This window comes from Salmo trutta, chromosome 24 (assembly GCF_901001165.1).
Source record: "Salmo trutta chromosome 24, fSalTru1.1, whole genome shotgun sequence".
Classification (NCBI taxonomy): Eukaryota; Metazoa; Chordata; class Actinopteri; order Salmoniformes; family Salmonidae; genus Salmo; species Salmo trutta.
This window is the reverse complement of record NC_042980.1, coordinates 11304209-11322247: the sequence shown is the minus strand read 5'-3', so window position 1 is coordinate 11322247 and position 18039 is coordinate 11304209. Positions and strand designations below refer to the sequence as shown.

General features: G+C 43.4%; 1 protein-coding gene and 1 non-coding gene across 5 annotated transcripts in view; one reads left to right on the top strand and one right to left on the bottom strand.

Annotated features, from left to right (window-relative positions):
- LOC115160687 (kalirin) overlaps positions 1-18039 on the top strand; it is a 260920-nt gene that overhangs the window by 71805 nt on the left and 171076 nt on the right. The gene's annotated exons all lie outside the window — the stretch shown is intronic.
- On the bottom strand, positions 6003-6078 carry trnaa-ugc (transfer RNA alanine (anticodon UGC)). The gene has a single exon. It is a non-coding gene; the product is annotated as a tRNA-Ala (tRNA).

The window sequence follows — 18039 nt, the reverse complement described above, 5'->3', positions numbered from 1 at the left end:
AGGCTTTCTTTTGGGGAAATGTGTGTATTTATATGCGTGTAAAGTAACTGGATATGTGTTTGTGTTTTATTGTAAGAAAGTCTGTGTGTGGTGTGTGCTTGTGGTGTGTGTGTGTGTGTGTGTGTGTGTGTGTGTGTGTGTGTGTGTGTGTGTGTTGTAGCCCGGGGCTGTCTAGCTCTGACTCACTTACTCTGGCTGTCAGTCCCTCTCTGTGTTGGGCTGATGGCCACAGACAGTGACATGGTCTGGGCTGGTTGAAAGGCCAGTGAGTGGAGTGTGACGATGGGTGTGTGTGCTGTACTGTGTCTGTCTGTCTGTCTGTCTGTCTGTCTGTCTGTCTGTCTGTCTGTCTGTCCTACCTAGCTGCTCTACCTACTGATAGGAGCTGACAGAGGATGAGTTAGAGAGGTGTGTGTGTGTGTGTGTGTGTGTGTGTGTGTGTGTGTGTGTGTGCCTGCAGCACCCAGGACCAGCCTTTTTATAGTGGCCCAGGCACGCCGTCGCCTGCTCCAGCTCTTCCTTCTTTCTGCATAGGGTACCAAAATAGCACCCTATGTGGTGCACTACTTTTGACCAGGGCCCCTAGGGTCAGGATGCAGCCGGCTCTCCAGGATCAGATGTTCAGCATTACAGTAGTCCATGAGCGTCATACACTGACTGTACAAAACATTAGGAACACCTGCTCTTTCCATGACATAGACTGACCAGGTGAATCCAGGTAAAAGCTATGATCCTTTATTGATGTCACTTGTTAAATCCACTTCAATCAGTGTAGATGAAGGAGCGGAGACAGGTTAAAGAAGGATTTTTAAGCCTTGAGACAATTGAGCCATGGATTGTGTGTATGTGCCAATCAGAGGGTAAATGGGCAAGACAAAAAAATGTAAGGTCCTTTGAACGGAGTCAACATCGGCCAGCATCCCTGTGGAACGCTTTCGACACCTTGTAGAGTCCATGCCCCAATGAATTGAGGCTGTTCTGCAGGCAAAGGGGGGGTGCAACTCAATATTAGGAAGGTGTTGCTGATGTTTGATATACTCAGTGTACAGTATATTACCCAACAGACACACAGACACACGGATCATGGCCCCGTTACGCTCCCCACTCACTCTCCAGCTCATTTACATAGATGTAATTACATGCTATATGCCTCTCACTTCCAGCTCCCATTAACATGCCTAAATGAGAGCCCAAGTCCTATTTCCTGTTTTTGACAAGGCTGGATAGTGTAACACAAAGTGGCTCTGATAGTTGGCTGTCATTGTCTCATTACGTACAGTAGTAGAGATTTCAGTTGATACCCAAGCCACTCACCCACCTCTCTGGAATCCATATTCTGTCTTTACTGAACAGCGTGACACAGGGTCACAGGGTGGGTGTAGTAGTAGTAGTAGTAGTGAAGCCCTGGCGATGTTGGTGGGCAATTCCAAAGTAAGAGAATGATGCTGAGTCTCGCTGAGACTGATTCTTTTTTTCTTTTCACTTTAAAAGTACGCCAAACAAAACCCGCTGATTTGAAAGTTAAACAAAGCGCGCAATAACTTTTCACAAAAGCACACTGAAGAACAGCGCAGGTATAACGTTTGGTAACAGAATAACGGTAACCTAAATATGTACTCTGAATTATGATCCAAAGATGGATGTAGAAATAAGGGTGTGTCAGCTATGATATGACACCTTGAGTTTGAAAAAGATCTCTTTCGGTTATTGAACTACAGTAAGTGAAGTGGATTAACACCCGGTGACAGAGTGATGGTAACAGAACGACGTCATGGGTCCCTGATCTGTACTATACAGAAATGCATAAAACATTCATTCTCTTCATGGTGATGAATCCTAAATGGGTATACCAAAATGTAATGTACTCCTTTGCATGTTTGGGTATTATTCGACACACTGGCTAATATTCTAATGAGCTCCGCCCCAAATTTGGATCTGTACCAATCGTAGGCGTCTGTACAGCATAACAGAGCACAGCGCAGTACAGTTCAGCACAGCACCGTAGAGAAGATTAGAGTACAGTAGAGTAGAGTTCAGTACAATACAGTACATTATACTGTACTCCAATCTAACTCTAGTGTACCCTACTGTACAAACTTGTGGAACAGACATCTATATGATTGGTTCAGATTTCAAGTTGCTTTGACCACCAGCAAGAGAAAGAAAGAAGAGAAAGAAAACATTGAGCTGAACATGACAGTAAACAATTGGAAGGATGGTAGCAGGTAACCCAACTGTGGGTTTGTGACATTCTCATTGTAGCCAATTTCTTTCCGGTCGATCTGTTAGCGATGTTTTGGTCATTCTGTTACCGATTTGGTAACATAATGACGAGTTTTAATCACTTAATAAGTCAAAAAACACATTTTTATCAGTAAAAACACTAACTAATTGGTAGGTCTAACTTTACTTGTTACTTCGTTATCTGTCATTATCCTCCCTCATGAGGGAGAGATGTGAAAATATGTTCAAGATATGTGCGTTTTTGGTAACAGAATGACAAGACACTAGGCAATATTTCTTAAACTTACAGAAGGAAAATTATTTCTGCGAACTAAATATGTGTTGATGTTAGTTGGCAGGGGTCTTTACTTCAACATGATTGTGTTTTGATGTATTTCTAATAGCTTTGTAATACTTTTTCTGCAATAACTTTTCTAAGCCCCCTGTTTGACCAGAAATCCAAGCCTTCTTCATTTTTAGGATGGAAAATTATTGAAAAAATGTATATATACCTTAATAAAAAATATATATAGACTCTTAGGTTCCATTTAACAAAAAAAATGGATGTTCTCTTATGAACTTCAAATGTTAGTGCTCATGGGGCTTTTTACATGGAAATGCCCTGGTACAATTTGACTCGTGTTTCCTCTCATCGATCAGATTTAAAGGAAATGAATTTGGAAAGTTGGAGGGTTGGAGAATATATGACACATTGTGGAAGGGCTTGCCTTTCTCTTTTCTAGGATTCCAGGAATGTAGGCCTGCCTCCTAAATGTCCCCTTATTCACTATGTAGTGCACTACTTTTGACCAGGGACAGGGTGCCATTTGGGACGCTGTGGTAGCCCCCCCCCCCCCCCCCCCGGGAAACAGGAAAACATTGAACAACCCTTGTATATTAATAGGGTGGTGGTGCTACCATGCCATGCTCCCCACAGGACATCCAGTACTGTATAATAGATCAATAGAATATCGTGGACAGGCAATGAGCTCTCTTTGCTATACTATACTAGTCTGAACACATTGGGAAATAGTACCAGAGGGAGGTTTGGTACCAGAGTCTGGTTAAAGGAGCAAAATGTATATTTTTGCCATAAATGATGGCTAAATCATGTTTTTTTTTGAAGGACACACTACTTAAAAGCACCTACAATGGCTTAGTACCTTATCATATTCCCAAAAACATCAGCTTCAAAGACATGAAGAAGCTTTGTGGAGTCAGTTACAGGTCTGCAGAAACTCTGTCGGTGTCTCACCTTGAATTGAAATCTGGATATGATATATGTTAGCTCGGAAGATGTGTGTGCTCCATCTGTTGAGGAAACACTGGGGCGGCAGGTAGCCTAGTGGTTAGAGCGTTGGGCTGGTAACCGAAAGGTTGCTAGATCAAATCCCCGAGCTGACAAGGTAAAAAATCTGTCGCTCTGCCCCTGAACAAGGCAGTTAACCCACTGTTCCCTGGTAGGCCGTCATTGTAAATAAGAATTGGTTCTTAACTGACTTGCCGAGTTAAATAGAGGTTCAAATTAAGAAAGGGAAGTGAACAATAAGGCTTACAAGGCACTGGAGGTGCTGTGATGAAGACAGACAGCATACTGATGATGAGATATGGAAACCATGTGGCAGTAGCCATCCATCCCTCTCTCTGCATGTTGGGCTTAGAAGCTTTGAAACTTTGAACCCCCATAAAAGGAACACTTGGATTTTTCCGTTTTTAATGTGGCACATTGATTTTCGTTCGTTCCTTTCTCCTTTAATTTATAATCACAGGCTGGCGGTGGCTTCTGTAAACATCTAAAGACCGGTGCACAACTTTTGCTAATTTTTGACAAGTCAGAGTAACACAAAACAAAACAAAACATCAACAAAACAACAAACCATCGCCTGAAACCATGTGTTATTTTTGAGTGCTTTCACATTATTTTACAATTACCCTTGGTTTCTGCACTGAAGGAGATGTGCGTGCTTGGCATGAATACGGCGGACAATGGCTCTGTGTGAGAGTGTGTGTGTGAGCGTTTGTGCGTGCCAGCATGTGTGCGCGTTCGTGTGTGTGTGTGTGTGTCTGTTTATTCGTTCATGCATGCGTGTGTGTGGATGAGAGGGAGCACATGGTAATGTGTGTATCCACCCATGCTGCTAGCTTGTCTTCGTGTGTGCTAACGCTGGGTGGGCAATGCTCCATGTCTGAGAATGTCATCGGTCATTTTCCAATTTCAGGGCTTTCCCTGTGGTGCTCAGAGGTGCATTACTGCGTCCGCAGGAGTCATTACCAAACCGTGCCCCCCCCCCCACACAGACACACACAGACATGCAGACACGCCATTAACACAGAGCTAATGGCCTAAAGTGCTTCTCCATTTTGATTCGCGGCCCAGCTGCATGACCTCATATTGTCATTAACGGAGACTCGCTCTGGTTCTCAGATGATCATTTTTATCTCCTCTCAATCGCTTTCTCCTCCGCTCGTATAAAACACCAATGGCTTTGGTGACACATGGACTCCATTCCCCGCGTCCCGACTCAGTAGGTTCCAGTCACGTCCTAAACCTGTTGATCTCATTCCCTTTATGGCACACTGCTTTTGTATGGGCCCTGGTCAGAAATAGGGCACTGTATAGGGAACAGGGTGCCATTTGGGAGGCAGATTTGATCACCTCCTGCCCATTCGCTACAGTACAACACGGTATGTGATGCTAGTCTCCCAGGGACAGAGAGGGAGAGGGAGGCTTTTATGGGAATCAGCCAAATCCTGATTTAATTGGATCATGTGTAGCCCTCCTGTCACACTCACACACACACATCCACCAGCCCCTTTGTGTGTGAGCGTGTGTGTGTGTGTGTGTATTGACGTTAGTGTGCGTGTGTGTGTGAGCGAGTCTGATGGAAAGAGACGGAGTCAGTCAATGATTGGCTATTGGTAATTGCCTGTTGGTGAGTTTGACTGTGGTGGTGGTTGTGGTAGGGTAGGATCGTAATGAGACGACTCACAACTGAACATCTGTTTTTTGGACACATCAAAGTGGCATGCTGGCAAGCTGTTTCAGCACTGGAGAAGCAACCAAGACTGGTAATTATGGAGATGAGTTTAGCAGATTAAGGACTTTAATTTCCTGCCTTTGTCTCCTGTGTGTGTATGTGTACCTATCTATGTGTGTATGTGTGTGTGCCCATCTATGTGTGTATGTGTGTGTGCCTGTGTGTGTGTGTCTTTGTACTGTGTGTGTGTGTGTGTGTGTCGGTTGTCTGCTGTGTTTGGTCCACCGGTGACTTGTTTAGAGTCTGTCAGAAGCAAGAGCGTCATTTCAGTTCCCTCTGTCTATTTGTCTGACATTGGCTTTTATAGTCTTTCTGTTGTTTCATTAGAGATGGGTGACAGCCTCCGTTGTCTAGCTTCCTAGATTAAAGAGGGCAAGGGACTTGTTTTAGGCATCGCTTTTATCTGGGGCTGACTGAGATTTGCGGGAGCTGCTTACTCAGGTGAAATTTATTCTGTAGTCCTCTTCTCATAATGAAGTTTGCAGCATTTGTTTTGAAGGATGGTTGAAGGAAAGGCTTTTGAAATGATGGCTACCGACAAGGTATCCTCCTGACTCACCACAACAAAGTATTCGTCCTCAATGGCAACCTAGTCCCTATTTAGTGCACAACTTCTGACCTGAGCCCATAGGTCTCTGGTAAAAAGTAGTGCACTACATTTACGTCATTTAGCAGACGCTCTTATCCAGAGCGACTTACAGTAGTGAATGCATACATTTCATACATTTTTTTTCTCCATACTGGTCCCGCGTGGGAATCGAACCCACAACCCTGGCGTTGCAAACACCATGCTCTACCAACTGAGCCACACGAGACCGTCTTGCTATATAGGGACAAGGTTGCCATTTGGAACACAGGAAATGTGTGAATAAAGTGTTTTGGTAGATGGTTAACAGTATAGGACATTATAGCAATTCCAACTATTTCTCAGAGCACTGATTCTTAGTTTGCATGCAACAACATGCAACAATTTCAGAGATTTTACTGAGTTACAGTTCTTATAAGGATATCAGTCAATTGAAATAAATTCTATGGATTTCACATGAATGGGTATACAGATATGCATCACGGTTTTACAGCCTGTGTTTGTCATAGCTGCTCAGTTAAACGACCTGTCCTGATTTGTCATACATGCTTGCTAAAAAAAATATATTAGCAAGACTTCCTTCATGGCCTGGCCTCTGTAAATTGGTATAGAATCAGCTTGATCCCCTCTGTCGAAGACGCTTGGACCTTCTTTTTGTTATATTATCAGTGGTATTGTTAACGAACATGCCCCTATAAAGAAAATTGGAATTAAAAAACAGGTTCAGCTCCTGGTTCGACCGTGATCTGGTTACTCCACCTCAAGAATAACATTTAGCGCAAGGCTCGGCACACACATGCTCAGGCTGACTGGCTCTCATTCAAGCAAATGAGAAAAATGTGCACTCAGGCTATCCGGAAGGCCAAAGTTAGTTACTTTAAGGAGCAGTTCTCTTTCTGTGGATCTCACCCCAAGATGTGTTGGGAAATGGTGAAAGACCTGGAGAATAAACCCTCCTCCTCACAGCTGCCCATGTCCCTTAATGTTGATGATGTGGTTGTTACTGACAAGAAGCACATGGCTGAGCTCTTTAATTACCACTTCATTAAGTCAGGATTCCTATTTGACTCAGCCATGCCTCCTTGCCCGTCCAACATTTCCTCATCTCCCACCCCTTCTAATGCGACTAGCCCCGATGCTCGTCCCTCTTTTTCCCCTGCACCGCTACAAAGTTTCTCCCTGCAGGCAGTCACTGAGTCCGAGGTGCTAAAGGAGCTCCTTAAACTTGACCCCCCAAAAAAACATCTGGGTCAGATGGTTTAGATGCTTTCTTCTTTAAGGTTGCAGCCCCTATCATGGCCGAGCCTATCTCTGACCTTTTTAACCTGTCTCTCCTCTCTGGGAAAGTTCCCATTGCTTGGAAGGCAGCCACTGTCCATCCTTTGTTTAAAGGGGGAGATCAAGCTGATCCTAACTGTTATAGGCCAATTTCTGGTTTGTCCGGTTTATCAGAAGTGTTGTAAAAACTTGTTAATAATCAACTGACTGGCTTTCTTGATGTCGAAATTATTCTCTCTGGTATGCAATCTGGCTTCTGCTCAGGTTATGGATGTGTCACTGCAAACTTAAAGGTCTTCAATTATGTCAAATCAATTCAAATCAAATTTTATTTGTCACATGCCAGTGTAGACCTTACAGTGAAATGCTTACTTACAAGCCCTTAACCAACAATACAGTTTTAAGAAAGAATAAGTGTTAAAGTATTTATTAAATAAACTGAAGTTAACAATAAATAAAAATGAAAAAAATAAAAGCACAATAAAATAACAGTAACGATGTTGTGCTGCTATTTTTATTGACTTGGCCAAAGCTTTTGATATGGTAGACCATTCCATTCTTGTAGGCCGGCTAAGGAGTATTGGTGTCTCTGAGGGGTCTTTGGCCTGGTTTGCTATCTACCTCTCTCAAAACATCTGCTGTCTCACCAAGGGGGTACCCCAAGGCTCGAACCTAGGCCCCACGCTCTTCTCAATTTACATCAACAACATAGCTCAGGCAGTAGGAAGCTCTCTCATCCGTCTATATGCAGATGATACAGCAGTCTTGTACTCAGCTGGCCCCTCCCCGGATTTTGTGTTAAACACTCTACAACAAAGCTTTCTTAGTGTCCAACAAGCTTTCTCTGCCCTTAACCTTGTTCTGAACACCCCCAAAACAAAGGTCTTGTGGATCAGTAAGAAGAATGCTCCTTTCCCCACCGGTGTGATTACTACCTCTGAGGGTTTAGAGCTTGAGGTAGTCACCTCATATAAGTACTTGGGAGTATGGCTAGACGGTACACTGTCCTTCTCTCAGCAAATATCCAAGGTTAAATCTAAACTTGGTTTCCTCTATTGTATTCGCTCCCAGCTGCCAAACTAACCCTGATTCAGATGACCATCCTACCCATGCTAGATTACAGAGACGTAATTTATAGATCGGCAGGTAAGGGTGCTCTTGAGCGGCTAGATGTTCTTTACCATTCAGCCATCAGATTTGCCACCATTGCTCCTTATAGGACACATCACTGCACTCTATGCTCCACTGTATAATGCTAATCTCTGTATACCCAACACAAGACCCACTGGTTGATGCTTATTTATAAAACCCTCTTAGGCGTCACTCCCCCCTATCTGAGATCTCTACTCCAGCCATCATCCTCCACATACAACACCCGTTCTGCCAGTCACATTCTGTTAAAAGTTCCCAAAGCACACACATCCCTGGGTCACTCCTCTTTTCAGTTCGCTGCAGCTAGCGACTGGAATGAGCTGCAAAAAACACTCAAACTGGACAGTTTTATCTCAATCTCTTCATTCAAAGACTCAATAATGGACACTGTTACTGACACGTGTGGCTGCTTCACGTGATGTATTGTTGTCTTTACCTTCTTGCCCTTTGTACTGTTGTCTGTCCCCAACATTATTTGTACCATGTTTGTGCTGCTACCATGTTGTGCTGCTGCCATGTTGGGTCGCTACCGTGTTGTAGTCATGTTGTGTTGCTACCATGCTGTGTAGTCATGTGTCGCTGCCATGTTGTGTTGTTGTTTTAGATCTCTCTTTATACGGTGTTGTGGTGTCTCTCTTGTCGTGATGTGTGTTTTGTCCTACATTTTTATGTTTAGTCCTAGCCACCGTCCCCACCGGAGGCCTTTTGCCTTTTGGTAGGCCGTCATTGTAAATATGAATTTGTTCTTAACTGTCTTACCTAGTTAAATAAAGCTAAAAAATATATAAAAAATCTGTTGGTCACAGATAAGTAAAAAAAATGGGCCTCACAATGGGCCTCAGGAATTACACGTGGTCTGCGGTTGTGAGGCCAGTTGGACGTACTGCCAAATTCTCTAAAACTACATTGGCTTATGGTAGAGAAATGAACATTCAACGGCAACAGCTGCAGTCAGCATGCCAATTTCATGCTCCCTCAAAACTTGAGACATCAGTGGCATTGAGTTGTGTGACAAAACTGCACATTTTAAAGTGGCCTTTTATTGTCCCCAGCACAACCTGTGTAATGATCATGCTGTTTAATTAGCTTCTTGATATGCCACAACTGTCAGGTGGATGGATTATCTTAGCAAAAGAGAAATGCTCACTAACAGGGATGAAAACAAATTTGTGCACAAAATTTGAGAGAAATTTTGTGGGTATGGACAATTTCTGGGATCTTTTATTTCAGCTCATGAAACATGGGACCAACACTTTACATGTTGTGTTAATATTTTTGCTGAGTGTCATTGACGTTCATTACAGTTCCTTTGTGTGCTTTGCCTAATTGACTTTTATGACGCCTGTACACATCTTTCTTTCTACAAACGGTTAATAGTGTCACGCCTGCTCCCGCTCTCCCTCCCTGGAGCTCGAGGGCGCCAGGCTGCCCTGCATTACGCACTCCTGACACATATCATTACGCACACCTGTTTCCCTCGTCACGCTCATCAGCGATTCATTGGACTCACCTGGACTCAATCACCTGCTTTCATTACCTCCCCTATATCTGTCTGTTCCCGAGTTTGTTCCCGGCTTCAGCATTAATTGTCGTATGTCGTTTTGTTACCCGGTTCTGACGCTGTTCTCGTCCTGTTCCATGTCTGTGCAAAATTAAATGTTGACTCTCTGTACCTGCTTCTCTACTCCAGCGTCGGTTCTTACAAATAGATACACTGTATGATATAAATAGCTACTAGCCATGCCGAACAGCGATTGTTAAAACGCAGGTGCTTGATTCTCCGCGGAGCATCAGCGTTCTCAGGACAATAGAGCTCAGGCAGGGAAGCGTAACACTCTCTGTGTCCAAAATGTCACCCCCTATTTCCCTTTATAATGCACTGCTGTTGAACAGAGCCCCATATGGTACTCTGTTTACGTCTCATTAAGGGGGGAAAAATGAGAAAAAAGAAGAAACCCGCACACTGCTCTTGATAGTATCACTGCTCTTTAATAAGCTTTATGTATCGGCCTCACGGCCTTCGTCAGAGCTTTTGTGATTCTTTTTAATTAGCACCCTTATGTAGACCTAGCTCCACTCACATCCGTTCCACGCATCGAATGGGGTTGGAGTCGAGGGGGAAAAAAATAAGTGCTACCAAATATAACAATATACATTTCAGAACTATTAAAATAAAGTGTGTACATAAAACGTATTAAACACGTCTGTAAAACCACAATGAGGACAAATCATTGGGTACAGCGCAAGAAAAACGTCAGAGTAATCTGAAATAGGGGCATAATTCATGTTCACATTTACAACATAACATACATAGGCATTTCATCATTAAGACTTTTAGGAAATAATGTCTCCATTAAGGGGAACTAAGGGGAACTTTTCAAGCTGCAGGTGAAGGGGGACTATTCCCTCTGATCGCGTGCTCCCGAGATGAACTTGACCTCCTGATACTCCTCAGCACCTCTGTCATTGACTGCTAGTTTGTCTTCAGGAATTACCAGCCCGATTTTCCCAAAGACCAGGTTGCATTTTGAGTCTCATTCTTGCATAATCGATCGTTGATAAGCACCCACTGAGATTTTCGCTTGTTCCTTACTGTGGGAGACAATGTGCTCCTCTACGTCCCAAATGGCACCCTATTACCTACGGAGTGCACCCTATTCCCTACAGGCCCTGGTCAAAAGTAGTGCACTACATAGGAAATAGGGTGCCATTCAAGTAGTAATCCATATCGAGGAGGGGGGGCTTACTCCAGCTTCAGAACCCGGGCCAGTGCACACGTGCCTAGCATCCACCATTGATTGTGCTGGTTCAGAGCAGGGTTGACTTTATTAGGCACCAAACAAAGAAAAAAAAACTGATTGAAACAGGGGAGGGTAATACCTGAACTAAGAAACACTATTTTTCATCTTTCGTTGCAAAACATTTTTGCTACAGTGTGCCATAATGAAGACGACCCAGAAGAGGAGACCCATAGGGTTTTAGCATGTCCCCATATCTTCAGTAACCACATAGACGGAAGGCCCTCCGTCTATGGCCCCCCGCCATGTTTTTGTTGTGTTGGAGCTCTTTGGGGATGTTTGCAACACTAGTGAGTCTGGCCCTCTTCTCTCCTGTTCTCTTTTGTGTTGATCCGATTTATCCGATTCCCCTCCAACACTGTTGCTGAGATTCAGTAGCCTAGGGTAATACTGGGCCTCCTGGTGGGACATTGATCATTTCCTCATCCCCCCTTTCCTCTTTTTCCTGTCCTCTCTCCCATCCAGCTCCATCCCCTGCTGCACTCCTCCTCTCCTCTCTGTTTATTTCTCTCCTGTCAGTTTCCCCTCCTCTTCTCTGCATAAATGAGGGGCGAAGACCTGTTGATGGATCGCTGACTTCCTCAGAGATGTGTGTCAAGGTCTCTGGCATGGCGACCATCTGTCACAGTGGAGAGAGGCAGAGAGAAAGACAGAGAGAAGGGGGAGAGCAGTTTATGTGATTTGGAGGGAAGGAGGGAGAGAGCTGGGGAAGGGGCAGCCAGGGCCAACACAGCTCTCTCGCTCCCTCTCTCTCTCTCTCTCTCTCTCTGCCCCAGGGACTTTTTTTCGCCTGAGTTCTATGAGATGTAATCATGCCTTTAATTTGTTATGACCCGTCATTTGCATGTATTTCTCGTCTGAGCCAGAATGTGTTTTCATACCAGATGCTTATCCCTCGCCGTCGCTCAGCCTATGCCGGAGAGCGAGCCCTCGCCTCCTTCGCCTCCCCTTCCCCTCCTTCTTTCCCAGTCTCCCTCCCCCTCCTCTCTGCTTCTTTCTTGAGTCCTTGCTCTTTCCAGGAAAAGAAACGCTGCTTGATAAAAGGGATTGTAGCATTTCACTGTCATTGTCACGTTGTTTTGTAAGGCAAATGGGGTTCGTCACAATACATTAATGGCAGCGTGAGGATAATACACTGCATATTCATTCTCCCAGAGAACATTTTCTAATAGACAACATTTGTACCACTGAGGAGCAAGCAATCAATAGTCTGCAAAAACACCCAACCAAGTGGTGCATACAATATTTTTCTCTCTCTAATGCCAGGTTGTATCCTGATTAGGACTTAATGGTAAATGTTGGCTGGTATTTAGTACTTGCAGTATTGCAGAAATCAGCAAAACCTCAAAGGCACTGATCTTGTCAGCATGTGCGTTAGTCTGGCTGTTAAAAGCACATTAGGATGTTGTAGTTAAGTGATAGTTAGTGGCGTTGTCCAGTGTTTTTTCTCAGTTTTTCCTCAGTCTGGATTGGCTTGGCAGCGTGTCAGTGTTTTGCCTCCTGGGGCTCTGAGGCTGGTGGTTAGGGGTTAGCAGCGGCATAGCTGGGTATTCTTCTGGGTGGCTGGGTGAGAAGGTCTGGCAGGCTGGGCCCTGGTCTAGGCGTCCTGGGGCGACACAGCCAGTGAAGGATTGGCAGCTGTGACATTGGCTTCCGTTCCAGGCTGGCTGGCTTGCTACAGATACAGCATAAATAGCATCCCTGATCAAATCCTTAGAGACTTTCTGCTGGATGCATGTGCTCCAGCTCACTTGTGTCCTTGTTAGTGGAACATTTTGAAAAAAGTAGTGCACTATATAGGGAATAGGGTGCCATTTGGGACACAGGTATACTGTTTTACAGTAATAGCAACAGAGCTGAACTGTCGAGGTGGCATGTACCATGGGTCCCCAGATCCTCAAAAAGTTCTACAGCTGCACCATGGAGAGCATCCGGACCGGTTGCATCACCGCCTGGTATGGAAACTAGAGGTCGACCGATTTAATAACAATCGGTAATCGGCATTTTTTTGACGCCGATTATGACCGATTACATTGCAGTCCACGAGGAGACTGCGTGGCAGGCTGACCACCTGTTACGCGAGTGCAGCAAGGAGCCAAAGTAAATTGCTAGCTAGCATTAAACTTATCTTATAAAAAAACAATCAATCTTAACATAATCACTAGTTAACTACACATGGTTGATAATATTACTAGTTTAACTAGCTTGTCCTGCGTTGCATATAATCAATGTGGTGCCTGTTCATTTATCATCGAATCACAGCCTACTTCAACTTCGCCAAACGGGTGATGATTTAACAAAAGCGCATTCGCGAAAAAAGCACCATCGTTGCACTAATGTACCTAACCATAAACATCAATGCCTTTCTTGAAATCAATACACAAGTATATTTTTTTTAAACCTGCATATTTAGTTTAAAGAAATTCGTGTTAGCAGGCAATATTAACTAGGGAAATTGTGTCACTTCTCTTGCGTTCCATGCAAGCAGTCAGGGTATGTGCAGCAGTTTGGGCCGCCTGGCTCGTTGCGAACTGTGTGAAGACCATTTCTTCCTAACAAAGACCATAATTAATTTGCCATAATTTTACATAATTATGACTTGGCATTGAAGGTTTTGCAATGTTACAGCAATATTTAGACTTAGGGTTGCCAGCCGTTCGATAAAATACAGAACAGTTCCGTATTTCACTGAAAGAATAAATGTTTTGTTTTTGAAATGATAGTTTCTGGATTTGACCCTATTAATGACCTAAGGCTCGTATTTCTGTGTGTTTATTATATTATAATTAAGTCTATGATTTGATATTTAATAGAGCAGTCTGACTGAGCGGTGGCAGGCAGCAGCAGGCTCGTAAGCATTCATTCAAATAGCACTTTCCTGCGTTTGCCAGCAGCTCTTCGCTTGAAGCACAGCGCTGTTTATGACTTCAAGCCTATCAACTCCCGAGATTAGGCAGGCAATACTATAGTGCCTATAAGAACATCCAATAGTCAAAGGTATATGAAATACAAATGGTATAGAGAGAAATAGTCCTATAATTCCTATAATAACTACAACCTAAAACTTCTTAACTGGGAATATTGAAGACTCATGTTAAAAGGAACCACCAGCTTTCATATGTTCTCATGTTCTGAGCAAGGAACTTAAACGTTAGCTTTTTTACATGGCACATATTGTACTTTTACTTTCTTCTCAAACACTGTGTTTTTGCATTATTTAAACCAAACTGAACATGTTTCATTATTTATGAGATTAAATTGATTTTATTTATGTATTATATTAAGTTAAAATAAAAGTGTTAATTCAGTGTTGTTGTAATTGTCATTATATATATATATATATATATATATATATATATATATATATATAAAAAATAAATATATATATTTTTTAAATCGGCCGATTAATCGGTATCGGCTTTTTTGGTCCTCCAATAATCAGTATCGGTATCGGCGCTGAAAAATCATAATCGGTCGACCTCTAATGGAAACTGTTCGGCATCTGACCGTAAGGCGCTACAGAGGGTACTGCTTTTGGCCCAGTACATCACTGTGGCCAAGCTTCCTGCCATCCCGGACCTATATACTAGGCAGTTTGACTACAGGGTACCCCCTGTATATAGCCTCGTTATTGTTATGTAATTTTCTTGTGTTACTTTTGGATTTTATTACTTTAGTTCATTTAGTAAATATTTCTTGAACTGCATTGTTGCTCAAGGGCTTGTAAGTTAGCATTTCACGGTGAGGTCTACGCCTGTTGTATTCGGCGCATGTGACAAATCAAATTTGATTTGATTTGACCCCATACGCAGTATCCCACCATGTTATGATGATGATCGTTATCACGCTGTAGAGGCCTAAGGATGTCTCGACGTTTCATTTGACCGTCTTGTCATATTTTATTATCCCTCTGGTAAAAACAAAGAACGTTCATCATTGTTTTAGGAATGTAAAATATTTGAGACGCAAGAATAGATTTGCCCTTGATCCTACTGTGGGGCTCTCATTTGGTTGTAAGTTCAATACCTGAATATTTTGCTTTGAGAAAGCACACATGCTGCTGCCAGAGCATGTCCGAATGACAATGATTTCTTACTTACCATATTGTACTATACTATTCTTGACTTTAATAGGGATCTTGTTCTAAAGCCGGCCTTGGGACAATAATATCTGGTTTGGTCATATGGTCACTCGGTCCGGTTTCTATGGTATTCATTCTTGAGCGAACCTTGTCTCTCAGCCCGTATGACATGCAATGTCTGAAAGATTTACCTCTGAATGATATACTGCAAACGGCAGAATGGAATATTCAGAAACATTAGCTATCATTCACTCAACATATACTGTACACACGATAAGGTTTTTTTCCGAGCATCGGGCACATTTGAGAAATCAGGGTGCCTGCCCTGTCTCCTAATGTAGCGTTTGAAAACACCGCAATTGAAAAATTGTGATTTAGTGGGAATCAATGGGGATGTATTTAGGAGGTTTTTACTGTCTTCAACCCAGTGTGTTCTGGGTAAAGGATTAGACACTGTGTTGCCTCCAGGACCGAATGCAAACCAATTTGGTCTGGCAGTGCTCTGTTCATTACCCAATCAGGGGTTCACGTCAGCGACTGGGTCGTGCCGTGGGCCTGTGTCTGATCCGAGACCACCTTAATCCCCCTTTTTTTTGGGCAAGTCCATATAACATTTATCAGCGACAATATCAAATCCTCACAGTGGTATGTAATTGTGAGGAGGCTGAGTCTCTAACTCAATGCTTTATCTCAGAGGGAGGAGGCGGGGCTTGACCTGGTTTTCTTTGTCGATGCGTTGCCATGGGAAACCATCGTCTCAGCCAATGAGAGGGTGTTTCTGGAGGAGGGCAGATGAAACAAAGCAGCAGTGCAGCTAGACGACAAGGAAACAATGAGCCTGTCTGGCTCTGCTCAGAGACATACGGACTGAGGGGCTGTGTTCCAAACGGCACCCTGTTCCCTATATAGTGCACTACCTTTAACCAGGGCCCATAGGGGATAGGGTGCCATTTTGGACACATACACGGTCTGTGTGCCCCCCCCCGTTCGTTGTTTCAGTTGTCAGGCTAACACTGTGTTTGGTGTAGTAGTTCACTGCCGTAGTCAATTAAAACATAATTTGTAGATTGTGGAGTTTTCGCAGTAAAGTGAACGGTGTGGAACAACCATTATTGGAGTTGCCAGTGCATGTCAATCTGTTGATTTGTTATTGTAATTCATGGGTGGATTTTAATCAGCTTCGTTTTTCAACACTGTACCTCTTAACACCTGGCCCCCTCAATAGCTAGACATATGGAATGCCTGATTCTCTAGGTTAGTTTAGTAGTCAGTGTACATGTACAGGTTTTGCCTAGATGGATCCAAATGGAATTCTTCTTGCTTTTGCAACATTTTTGCTATCTGCCTCCTTTGTACTGGCCTCAGTAAAAATGTTCTGATTAAAAGCATGTGCTTTGCCTTTATAATCAATGACAGAAAGTGAAAATTAAAACTCAAATGAAGTCAATTTGACAATGATTAAAAAGACAAATGTTAGTGACGATTGGCTCAAAGTGATTGGCTCAACGTGATTAATGTGCCAAATTATATTAGCCTCAAAGAAGAGGACATTTGTAACCTTGATAGTCTGGACCTGGGTGTATTCACAAGTAACCAAACGGAATGAAACAGGCCGAAACAGGGAGGGACCTACCTGAATTTGTCAAATAAGAAACTCTCGTTTTTGTTGCAAAACATTTTGCTACAGTGTGCACTAATGAATACACCCATTATGTGTTTCTATGGCATCAGCTATAGATCAATGTTGTCTGTATGAAAACAATAATATGTTATTGTGTTTCGTAATGAGTGTTACAGGCCATCTATGCACAAACAAAATGGAGCTCTTATCTCAACCCCTGAGCTCCTCCACTGTCTCAGCTTGGTACAGTTGTAGTGTACAACCCAAATGGCACCCTATTCCCTACATAGTGCACTTCTTTTGAACAGGGCCCCACAGCCCTACATAGTCCACTACTTTTGATCAGAGCCCTAATGGACCCTGGTGACAAGTGTTGCACTTTAACATGGAACAGGGTGCCATTTGGGACGCGCCCTTGGCCTGTGTGACCGATGAGCCATTAAAGGAGGTATGCTGCTGTTTTAAAGCTCTCATTGCCTCTCCTCCTGCAGTTATATTGGTGTGTGCTTAAGGTAAATGTAGCCTAATTACTCACAAAGGGAATTGAGAAAGTGGCTAAACTCATCCACTCTGCGTAGGGGCTTTGACATCATATATTCGAGTGAGCGAGTCATCATTGCTGTCCGTCTCCGAGGAAGGCACTTACTCCCCACAGTAAACTGAACATGCGTCGTTGTGGAGGAAAGGTTTTAGGTTTTAATGCAATCATTCATGGGGAAGGTCGTAAGCATAAAGAATGCCTTCGAAATGAATCAGAAACAGATTGGAGAGAAAGGGGGCCTCTCGAGTGGACACATGGTAACAGACAGTAACTATGTCTCATACGGAGAGGATGGGCACATTCCCTCCTCCCTCTCCCTCAAACTTTACCCCCCCCCACCACCACTCTCTCTCTCTCTCTCCCATCCCCCTCTCTCTGTCATGAACTTGTCCTGATGTCCTGTTGGTCCCTCTGCTCCCCAGCTTTCAGGCCCAGGATTAGTGAGCTAACAGATAACTCTCCTAATGATTTACTCCAAACTTCAAACGCAGACGGCTGATGTTTGTGACACTCCGGTGACCGCTACCACATGTTTTGGTCCCGTTTTCCAGAAGTAATGATGGTGGCGTCTTGCCATTAGAGGCGTCGTTATCGAGTAATGTCACTGCACACTTCTTTCTAAGACTTTAGAGCCGAAAGCAATAATAATTAAACTGCTTTATTTGACAATGTGTTTTACATCACTTTGAAGTATTTGCAGAAACGTTTTTCAAGATTTGTT